Here is an 11,043-nt window from a genome sequence, read left to right on the forward strand (position 1 = left end):
ATCGAACTTCACGTGCACCTCAAACAACCTGATCTCCTGCATTGAATGTACCACCTGTAAAAAACAATACATAGGCGAAACTGGACAACCAATTCATGTAAGACTGAACGGCCACCGCGCAGACACAAAGCACAACTTACCAAAAGCAGTAGCCAGCCACTTCAGCCAACAAGACCTCAATTTCGATCAAGCCGAACTTTACATTCTACAAACAAATTTCCGGTCATTGCGTGAGAGGATATACATGGAATCGTATTTGATACACAAATTTCAATCCCTGCACCTGTCAGGAATAAACCTTGCACGTGATAATTTGGAATCACTAAAAGCCATGTCATGATTTTTATATTATTTAGATACATAAAGTACGCTCAGCTTTCAAAAAACCTTAACCAACAGCCTATTCGCAAAATAAAATCGCGACCAGCTCCCATAATACACTATCAATATTCTTTTTTAAAATCTCTTAACCTTGCATGCATAAATGTGCCCATATGTGTGTATATGTTATACTCTTAAGTAGTTTTCATTTTCTAGCGCCTTCGAACCACGGTTCCTTTTCCCCTTTCCGCGTTTCTAAGACCGCTCCTGCCCAGAATTGTCGCAGCCCTCGCCTTCTCCGGAAGTTCTCCGTTTCATATCCCGATTGTTCCCCCCGGCCGCCCTCCTTTTTTTCCCTTATTGATGGCCGCCCAACTTTTGAAGCCATCGACGACACTTTATGCATATGTCAGCCAATGACTTCACCCATTCAGCACGAGTTTTTCAGGCACCCATTTCAATATCACTTATAGTAAACACGCGGACGTTTAGACGTACGCCGCCCGGGTTCTTTTTTTTCCTCGTCTGTAGTTGCTTCCCCACCATCTTGAACAGCTTTTTGTGATGGCTGGACTCGCCCTCTCGCTTTGTTGTACCCCCCACTTTTTTTCCTTTCTGTTTCTTTCTTTGCAGCTCCCTTTATCTCTCAGATTGGAGACCTGAGCGCATTTCCAAACTTTCTTAGAATGTGGCAAGGACTGCACTCCTCTGATTTCTAGTTTCTCTCTTTCCAGGCAGAAATTACCAACAGCAACAGACCCGCTGGACATGACGTCATCACTAACCCCTAAAACTAACACGCCAGGGATGACAAGGCGCCTTTGACAAAGATAGGTCCCCTATCGAAATGTCGGCCAACCTGTCTGAGGCATTTTCTCCTGTTCGCTCAACTTCTCAGGCGTCATATCAGGTTAACGTCTGTGGTTCGAGTGTTGGCTCCGCTTTTATAGCAGTTCAATAAAGAATACATTTGCATTCATATGATTCAGCAAGCTATATTGAAGCATTGATCGACCCCGAAGGGAAACATTAACTGAAAGTTACGTAGGATATTCATATTATTGTACCATAAAGTGCACTTCGTTTCGATAATACTGATGTATGTGCTGTGATGTGAGCGCCGGCGTTACGTGGCACCATAAGTTACCCTTTAAACGCCAGTGTTGTCAACCTGCCTGGCAAAGCCCACGATGTGCACACAGCTACTAAAATACAGCCTTGAAGTAGTCGCTGACTCCTTCTCATGAAAACGATTCCGACAACGCGTGCAAATTACCGAATTTTTTATGATTTTATTTTTTCATGTCTATCAGCTTCTTTTTCATGTCTTTCTTGGCCTTTCCCATTTTATTTCTCTAAAGGTGCATGATGACAGCTATCGGCGATTATTACAGTCCGAACTTTCCTCAGAGGCATTCTTTACTAGGCTACATAACTGTATGTGAAGTGTAGACCAGACGAAATGTAGGCACAGCCGAGAAGGGGAAACCTGAAGTGGCAGCAGATACCAGAGTCGAAAACGAGAAGTGAATTTTTAAAGAAGATAGTCTTTCTTGGGGAACTTAAACGCAGAAATTTAGGTCTGTCTTTCTGTCTGTGTTTCTGTTTGTCGGCACGTCCCTCGATTCAGCCACTCGGCCAAAGTTGAACCACTTGCCCAAGGGATAGCCATCGTGAACGGCTGACTAGGTTCATACTTGTGTACATTGTTGATCAAAAAGCAAACATTACGCATATCTGAGGCGCAACATCACTAGGTAAGTATCAGGTGGTGTGTTCCTTTAATAGAAAATACATAGATACGTAATTCTAGCGACCCTAGTTTCTTAAGCTACGCTGAAAATGCGACTGCGCCGAAACTTGGCTTCCTCCGTGCCCTCTGCACGAGCTCATTGTTGTGTTTCGGTTTCGGTTCAGTATTGCACTGTACGAGTGCCATGGGGCGCCGCTCTGGCATTCCTGCTTTACCCAGGCGACGTGAATATAAAAGAGTGTGTGGAGAGTACTCGTTGAATGCGGACGTTTCCTCTGCTTCGGCGCTTCGCGCCAAACCGCGTGTTCGGGCTGGCTGGCGTCCCCGCCGGTCGCGTTGGTCACCGCCGTCTTCGCTGCTGCGACGGGACTACCAGCCCGCAACACAGCATTCACTTTTCCCGACGTATTGCCAGATGGCGTTCATATCTCACGCAGCGCCTCTTCTATCGTCTTTAGACGACATTTGCAGCGAAGCACGCAGATACGCGGCCAATTTTTTGAACTGGATATGCTTTCCAAGAAATCACATCGTGACGTAATAGAGCCAGGCCGGTGTTTACCTATTCGGCAAAATGGCGACAGAAGCACCCCCGTGCGGCCACGGTAAGAAAAACTCCGAAGGTATCCATAAATATAGCCTTGCTTTAATATTAAGAGAAATGTGCATGCGTGGTGTGCGAGGGGACAACGTTGAGGCGTGCATCCCTACTGGCCGAAAGGCTAGCTGAAAGCCTAAATAGAGGCCGTGTATTTGAATGTATCGTGTACATCTTGAAACGTTAAAAACAATGTTGTAAGTGCAAGGTCACAGACATTTGTGACATTGAATAAAAACCTGGTGTCATTTGTCAAAGGGCGTAAGCATGCTTATAAATCCCAGTGCAAAAAAGAACGCTGAATGTAATTCAAGTGTCACCCGAATGTCACTTGGTACGCCCTCTTTTTAAAGATATTTGTTCCCTTGCTGCGCTATCACCTGTTACGTACTCATCAGCCAACAATCCTAATTGCGAATATGGCTAAATAATTGAACTCGCCCACTTTCTACCTCTAGTCGAGATAGCAAAGTGTACACGAACGAAGCTATCTCTGCAAAGCCTACGTATGCGCTTTATGGGTTTTATAGTTAGTAGAGGTAATAGGAACTTTTCGTCGCTGTGAGTACCGCATGCCACAGGAAAGTTAAAAATTCAGTATCGCTGCCGGGCTACAAAATGTAACTTTTCGAGCAATGTTTTTCCATGTAAGGCAATATTTTAGTCAGTCAGTTAAGCGCGAATACACTGTATACAGCTTAAACATTTCTACAATGTAGCGCTGATCACCGTCATTTAAATTCCCTGTTTTGGAGATGAAATTTCCATTTCATTACTTGAGGTGGAAGGGAATCAAGTAGCAGTTTTCTCTGTTGCACGCAGTCTACCAAAACAAAGGACCCGAAATTCGCAATTATTCCTTTGGCGGATCTAGCTGCGACCCCCAAATAATAAAAACACGCAGCCTGCTGCCTCAGGCTTAGCGGGAATAACCTTGTCAGGTCCAATTGGGAGGCGCATTGTTATCATTACGGTGTTTTTGCACACAAAGCTGAGCTTATGAGCAACTGCATTTTCCCGTTCTTGGTATCAAAGGCCGCTTTGGTGAGCTTACTCCAGCAGCTTGCTTTCCTGCCGCTGTGCTTTCTTGTGACTAATCTTCTGGACTCTTGTTGTTGGCGTTGCGAAGACATAGTGCTGTCTTAGCAACATAACGTGCTCATGTTATGTTGCTGTGCTACACGCGTGCCCATCAGGAAGGCCTCCTGCTCAATAACACTGGTGCCCTTAGGAAGCCTTCGACATCAGTGCGAAAGTATGGGGACGCTCCCCTACTGTGGTCCTTCTTATACTCATTCTTCTTTCTCTTTTCGCAAAGTTGCTGTACGCGAAGTTTGTGCCCTTGTATTTTCAGCGAGGATATTGAAAGCGTTTGATGTGACGTATCATTTTTGAAAGCAAAAGTCCAATTTCCGGCGTTTATTAACACCTTCGACATATCTTCTAAAAAGTGGTCTTTGTTTTGCTCGTAGCCGAAAGGCGGATTACGAAAACACTTGAAACCGTGCAGCAGGCAATTAGTCCATTGTATTGTTGTAAGCCTATCATTTACCCAGTCTTGTTTTATCTCTATGTGCTTCTAGGCTGCAATTTTGCTTGCATGACTGGTATTCCTTTATTATAGTAAACTAATGAAATGAAAAATATTTTTAACTAGACATTGCTCAAAATTTATAAACATACGCAAATTATCAAAACAATCAAGAAGAAATGAATAATTTGAAAGAGCGATAACAATATTATGCGTTCCTGATTTAATTTTTGCAATTATGTACATTATACAATAAAATAGAGGTTATCACTGGAGCAGGTGATGGTTATTTCGAACATTTCCATGCTGGAGAGCAAGACACGTAAACTCCAATGAGAGAAATAATATATTTATTAAAAGAATGCGGTGTAAACAATCCCGATAAACAATGAAGTCCATAGATTGCAAGCTGCTATTTATAATTTGCATTCCCTGTATCTAGGATTTGAGGCAGCCTTTGCTGCTCTACCGCGTAAGTGTTTATAGAGACAGAGACGTCAAACAGCACACCTTTAGATATAGTTCTGACGGCACTACATTGCCAATCTGCAACAATGTTGCCAAGTTCTCGTGCCTGAGAGTTACAGCCACCTTGTCCCGGGGCCTCTGATATCGCACGAAGTGCCGAGGACACAGTTGAAATCTCCCAGCGAGATGTACTGGAGTAGTTACGAGCATGAACGAACGCACTCCTCTATAAAACGCATTAGTGAGAGTTCTCGTTACAGGCGCGTAGACGTTTAAAATTCTTGTTCTCTTGCCATCCAGTGACAGGTCAAGCGCGATCACCCTGCCATCCGTATCAAATCTACAATGCGCCCCTCTTCGAAGCATGTTGTTCATAAAAATGACACCAACTCCGCGTGAGGTGGCGTGCGTCAGAGAGAACAAGGCGTCTACCTGCTACATATATCGGAAAGCGACGACGTCTTAGCACGTACGAAAATTTGTCTCTTGCACGAACAAAACATCGACATGCATGTCGCGAGCCATTTGAATGACTGCCTGCTGCTTGGTAGGAGCTGCGAAATGCTCGGACATTAAATGTCATGAAAACAAATGTCTCCATTGTTAGTAAAGGAGAAAAGTGAGACTAAAATGTAAAATGAGGGGGAGGGGTGGGGTGGAAAAAGAAAAGAAAAAGAACGTTATACATTTCGTCAACACTCACTTTCGGTGGGGCCCCATCTGTTTGCGAGGCGACGCGTGGTTTTTTGAAAGTCACATCGCAGTTTTCATCGCTGTTGCTACTGTAACTACTTGGCTTTGGCCGCCGCTGGCTGCTGGGGAGTTCCTTGGACGCCTCGTCAGACAGCGAAAGGAAACCTCGAGTGTATGGGTCCTCCTCACTGTCCGAAATAAGGCTACTGTCTTGTTTGCGTTGCGCAGATCTGCTCCTGCGTCTGTTTCTTGCAGAAGAACGCTGTGCTTGGCCTTCACGTGTAACCCTGCTGCCGCTTCTCTTTCCTATGCTTGCCTTTGTCGCGGCGTGCGAAGCTCGACTAGCTTCTTTTCCTGAACAAGGCGCCGACGCTTCGTCTTCCGCGGCAGTCACTGGAGACGCTGGTTTGTCATTTGTAGACGCTGACGTGGAATCCGAGTCCGACTGCGACGACGGGTGGTCGCTGGACGCTTCCACTGCGTTGCTGGTTGTCGCGACGCTGTCCGCGTTGCTCGACCTTTCACATGCGATCGATTCAGACTCGAATATTGAGGTTTCGGGCTTCGACTCGTGGGAGCGTTGCTCGCATGCGGAGTTTAGGGTGTTGCCATTCTTTAAAGGGGCTGATGCCGCCACGACGCCATTTTTTGCCCCGCGTCTCGTGCCTCTCAGCGCAGCTGCCGTAGAGGGGTGAGACGCCGGTAAGAAGCCGTGGGCTAAAATATGGCAGCCACGCCGCAGTAGACGCCGCAGATGTCCTCACCCTGGACAAAACGCGCAACAAAACGCGCATCAAGGCACCCTAGCGGAGTCACTGGCCATGCTGTCTGGAGGTGTGCGTCGCACAACTCTCTTCGTGGGCTTTAGTACTTGAATCCTGGGTGTCGCATCGGGAGTACGCGTACGCATGGCCAAAGCTTCGCTTAGTGGCAGAAAATCTTCCTGTGAGGCCACTGTGCTCTGCGTAACTGCGGCATAAGATTTTCTACGGAAGCATTCTTTCGCAGAGTGATCCCCTCCGCACTTTTCGCACGCAACGGTGCACGTCTCCGTGACGTGGCCAAATGCACTGCACCTCTGGCAGAAAGGCTTGGTACACGTAGCGGCAATGTGACCCTCGCCACTGCATCGAGCACACACTCGACGCATGCCTCGGTATTCGAGCATGGCGCGATGCCCAAGCACAGTAACAAAGATGGAGGCTGGTCTTGTCATGTCCATTTTTGACGACTCGCATTCCTGAGTAGGTCGTTTGGCGCTTCTGCGCTGCTGTGTATTGCAGGTCACGCACCTTGCCATAAGGCTGAAGAGCCGCGAAGAGTGAGTCGTTGGAGGCGTACGGTGGCAGCCCGTAGACGTTGGCATGTGGTAAACATGAGAATGCTAATAATAAATATTAGTAATTTGAGGCCTGTGACGAAAGACATGAGAATTCCAGCAGCGCCTTAGACGTACTAACATGAAAAGTTTGTGTGCAATTTTTACTTCTTTTTCTTGTTTAAATAACACTCCACTTCTGAGCCAGGATTTCCAAGGTTTTCACAGAGAAAAGTATCGGCTGTTGAGTTAGCTCATGCTTCTTGACTATACGAGCGGTGATCGTGAAAGGCAATGGGATTCCAAATATCCCTTACCGGGCCATGTTGTGTGCCTCACGTACCACTACAAAAACTGAATGCTTATGAGGTAGGCACGAATGCGGTCCTGTAGAAGCAATTACTAACGCCTAAAAAAGTTTACCGCCACAGTAGCAGCATCGTATGTCACATAGACAATTAAGCATTTACTCGATCCGAAAGGGCACATATCTATATTGATGGTATACGCCTCTCTTTACATTTTATTATAAAGAAGACCCTTACATTATCAACGCTGTCACGAGATTTCCTCAAGTCTGAAAATAGCAGTTTCCGATACGGCTGCTTCATTTTCTTAACACCGACACGGCCTCTTTCCAATTTTCTTGTCATTCAATCGACAATCTGTGGAGGAGACATTCGCTCTTAAATTGCATCCATCTCAAGAAGCATGTATCTATTGAGCCAGCATGGCAGTATGCCACGTCACTTCACTATTAAGATGGTAAGTTCTATCATCTGCTGATCAGTTTCAAAGACGTGCTATAGTTGTTTGCTATTGTTCTCTTATATGCAAACCTCGTCACCTACATTCGCAAAATATACTAGGAAAAGCCACAATACCTCACCCCCAAGGCAATACTGACCCCATCGTCCAGTATTTCCTAATTCACTGCCTTTTTCTGTTTTTTTTGTCATTTTTCTTTATGCCCGTCCTCCGTCATACAAACTATAGCTCAATGACAGCAGATGCTGTTTGTAGATTGTTTGTCGTTGTCATCTTAAAAGGCAGTTTTCAACAGCCCGTGGAAGTATATTAGCATTTCTTGTGTGCTGAATGTATACTCTTATTAACGCATACCTAAATTTTGTTGAAATATTGACGCGCTACACCAATTCTCTACAGCGTTTTAGAATGCGAAGTAAATGTTAGGGTTTTTCGAGCTCCTTCGCTCATCATTGGCATTGCAAACCTTCCGTATACTCATCGTTATACGGTTGCATTCGTTCGGGTTGACAGGTGTATCATGACTTATACACTTACGTCGCATCAGTGAGGTCTGTGCGAAACTACGAGTTCTAGTGGCATTTGGTCCTACGCGCCTCTAACAAACCCCAGGCATAGTTAGGTACGGAATATTCAGGTAAATTCACCGCGCCGATCACTATTTGGTTATGTGCATGTATAATCCCTACGTACACTCACCCTCCATACTCATACATCGCGATTTCGAAATCACGCCCTTCATCCGCAGCTGGCTGTTCTGTTTCGCCGCAGATAACGCGCCGCCTGCATTATATATCCGTGCCCATTATGAACAGACAGCCTTGTTATCAAGGTGAACCCTTCGACCCTAAGTCCTTAAAGCGAGTTGGAACTCCCCGCTCAAAAAAACACGACGATCGGTAAACACGAACGGCGCTGCTATCAGCGCACACCTCGCTTTATGTGCAAATAAAAGAGCAGAATGGGTAACCCTGGTTTTGTGTGTGTGCTGCTGAGTCTTTGAAGATGACGTTCGCAGGTTTCAAAAAGCAACGAATGCTATTACGACACTCTGTGTGAGAGCAAAATAAACTTGTTTTCGAATGTAAAAAAAATAACTTAGGAACTTGTGAATAATGAGAACGGATCTGGGCACCGAAACGCGTGTGTGTGCCGAATGGCTCAGAACGATTTGGCGAAAAGCGCGCGCCTTGTAGAATTCCTTGAGGGAATGAGTAAGCAACTCAGTCTTCCTTGGACTATGTGGCCCGCATAACTCGGAGGTGCTGGGAGAGCAAACAGGGCTGCCCTGTCGTTCTTGCAGGTCACGCACCTTGCCATAAGGCTGAAGAGCCGCGACGAGTGAGTCGTTGGAGGCGTACGGTGGCAGCCTGTAGACGTTGACATGCGGTAAACATGAGAATGCTAATAATAAATATAAGCCGTTTGAGGCCTGTGACGAAAGTCATGAGAATTCCAGCAGCTCCTAAGACGTACTGCCATGAAAAGTTTGTGTGCAATTTTTATTTCTTTTTCTTGTTTAAGTATCACTCGTCTTCTGAGCGAGGATTTCCAAGGTTTTCAAAGGGAAAAGTATCGGCTCTTGAGTTCGCTCATGCTTCGTGACTATACGGGCGGTGATCGTGAAAGGCAATGGGATGCCAAATATCCCTTACCGGGCCATGTTGTGTGCGTCCCGTACCACAACAAAAACTGAATGCGTATGAGGTAGGCACGAATACGGTCGTGCAGAAGCAATTACTAACGCCTAAAAAACTTTACCGCCACAGTAGCAGCAAATATGTCACATAGACAATTAAGTATTGACTCGATCCGAAAGGACACGTATATCTATTGATGGTATGCGCCTCTCTTTACATTTTATTATAGAGAGGACCCTTACACTATCAACGCTGTCACGGGATTTGCTCAAGTCTGAAAATAGCAGTTTCCGATACGGCTGCTTCATTTTCTTAACACCGACACGACCTCTTTCCAATTTTCTTGTCATTCGCACTTCCGATCAAACGCACTTCCGAACATAAGCAACATCCTCACAAAATACTATCCAATTCTCACAACCAACCAGAAAGTTGAAAAAATCTTCCCCGACCGCCTAAGGTTGCCTACAGACGCAACACCGATTTTAAAGATATGCTCGTGCATGCAAACTCGCAACAATAGCTACACCAACATCTGGACTCTGTGGGCGCTCCAGATGTTCTACATGCAAACATATACAGCCAGCCACCGACATAAAATGCACAGTATTCGATTACATTCACAAGGTAACATCGAACTTCACGTGCACCTCAAACAACCTGATCTCCTGCATTGAATGTACCACCTGTAAAAAACAATACATAGGCGAAACTGGACAACCAATTCATGTAAGACTGAACGGCCACCGCGCAGACACAAAGCACAACTTACCAAAAGCAGTAGCCAGCCACTTCAGCCAACAGACCTCAATTTCAATCAAGCCGAACTTTACATTCTACAAACAAATTTCCGGTCATTGCGTGAGAGGATATACATCGAATCGTATTTGATACACAAATTTCAAATCCCTGCACCTGTCAGGAATAAACCTTGCACGTGATAATTTGGGAATCACTAAAAAGCCATGTCATGATTTTTATATTATTTAGATAAAGTACGCTCAGCTTTCAAAAAACCTTAACCAACAGCCTATTCGCAAAATAAAATCGCGACCAGCTCCCATAATACGCTATCAATATTCTTTTTTAAAATCTCTTAACCTTGCATGCATAAATGTGCCCATATGTGTGTATATGTTATACTCTTAAGTAGTTTTCATTTTCTAGCGCCTTCGAACCACGGTTCCTTTTCCCCTGGAGTTCCTTTTCCTCAGGAGTTAATAAATATTCGTCACAACAATGTAAAGCGAACAGAATGGAAACAAACTTGCAAGTGCGTTTTAATGCTTGTGTTAACATTCTCGTCATGACTTTACATAAAGTGCAGGAGCTGTATCAGAACGTCTCAGAAGAAACGGCGGGGTACACAAACAGAGCGCCAAAAAAGTGGACATTTCTACAACCGTGTTTTGAAAACAAACATCTTGCTTGTGCAAGAACGCTCTTATTCCCCTTTCGTGTATATGCAAAGTTTGCCTTCTTTCTTTCTTTATCTTTCTTTTGTCTTTTTCCTTTTCTTATTTTCTCTTTTTCTCTTCTCTTTTCTTGTCTTTCTTTCTTTCATTTCTTTCTTTTTTCTTTTTATCTTTATTCTTTCTTTTCTTTCTTTCTTTTCTCTTCCTTCTCAATCTTTTCTTATTCTTTTCTTTTCTCTTTATTTCTTTCCTTTCTTCTTTCTTTTCTTAATTCCTATCTTTTTCTCTTTTCTTTCTCTTTTTCTTTCTTTTCCTTCTTTCTTTCTTTCTTCTTTCTTTCTTTCTTTCTTTCTTTCTTTCTTTCTTTCTCTTTATATTTCTTTAATTATTATTTATGTTATATATTGATTTTTCTTTTCTTTTTTTCTTTCTTTTCTTTCTTTATTATTGTTCTTTCTTTATTCTTTCTCTTATGTCTTTTCATTCTTTCTTTTTAGTTCTAAATTTCTACTTTTCTTTTCTTTCCTTTGTCTTTTCT

Source organism: Rhipicephalus sanguineus, chromosome 6 (genome assembly GCF_013339695.2).
Source record: "Rhipicephalus sanguineus isolate Rsan-2018 chromosome 6, BIME_Rsan_1.4, whole genome shotgun sequence".
Taxonomy (NCBI): Eukaryota; Metazoa; Arthropoda; class Arachnida; order Ixodida; family Ixodidae; genus Rhipicephalus; species Rhipicephalus sanguineus.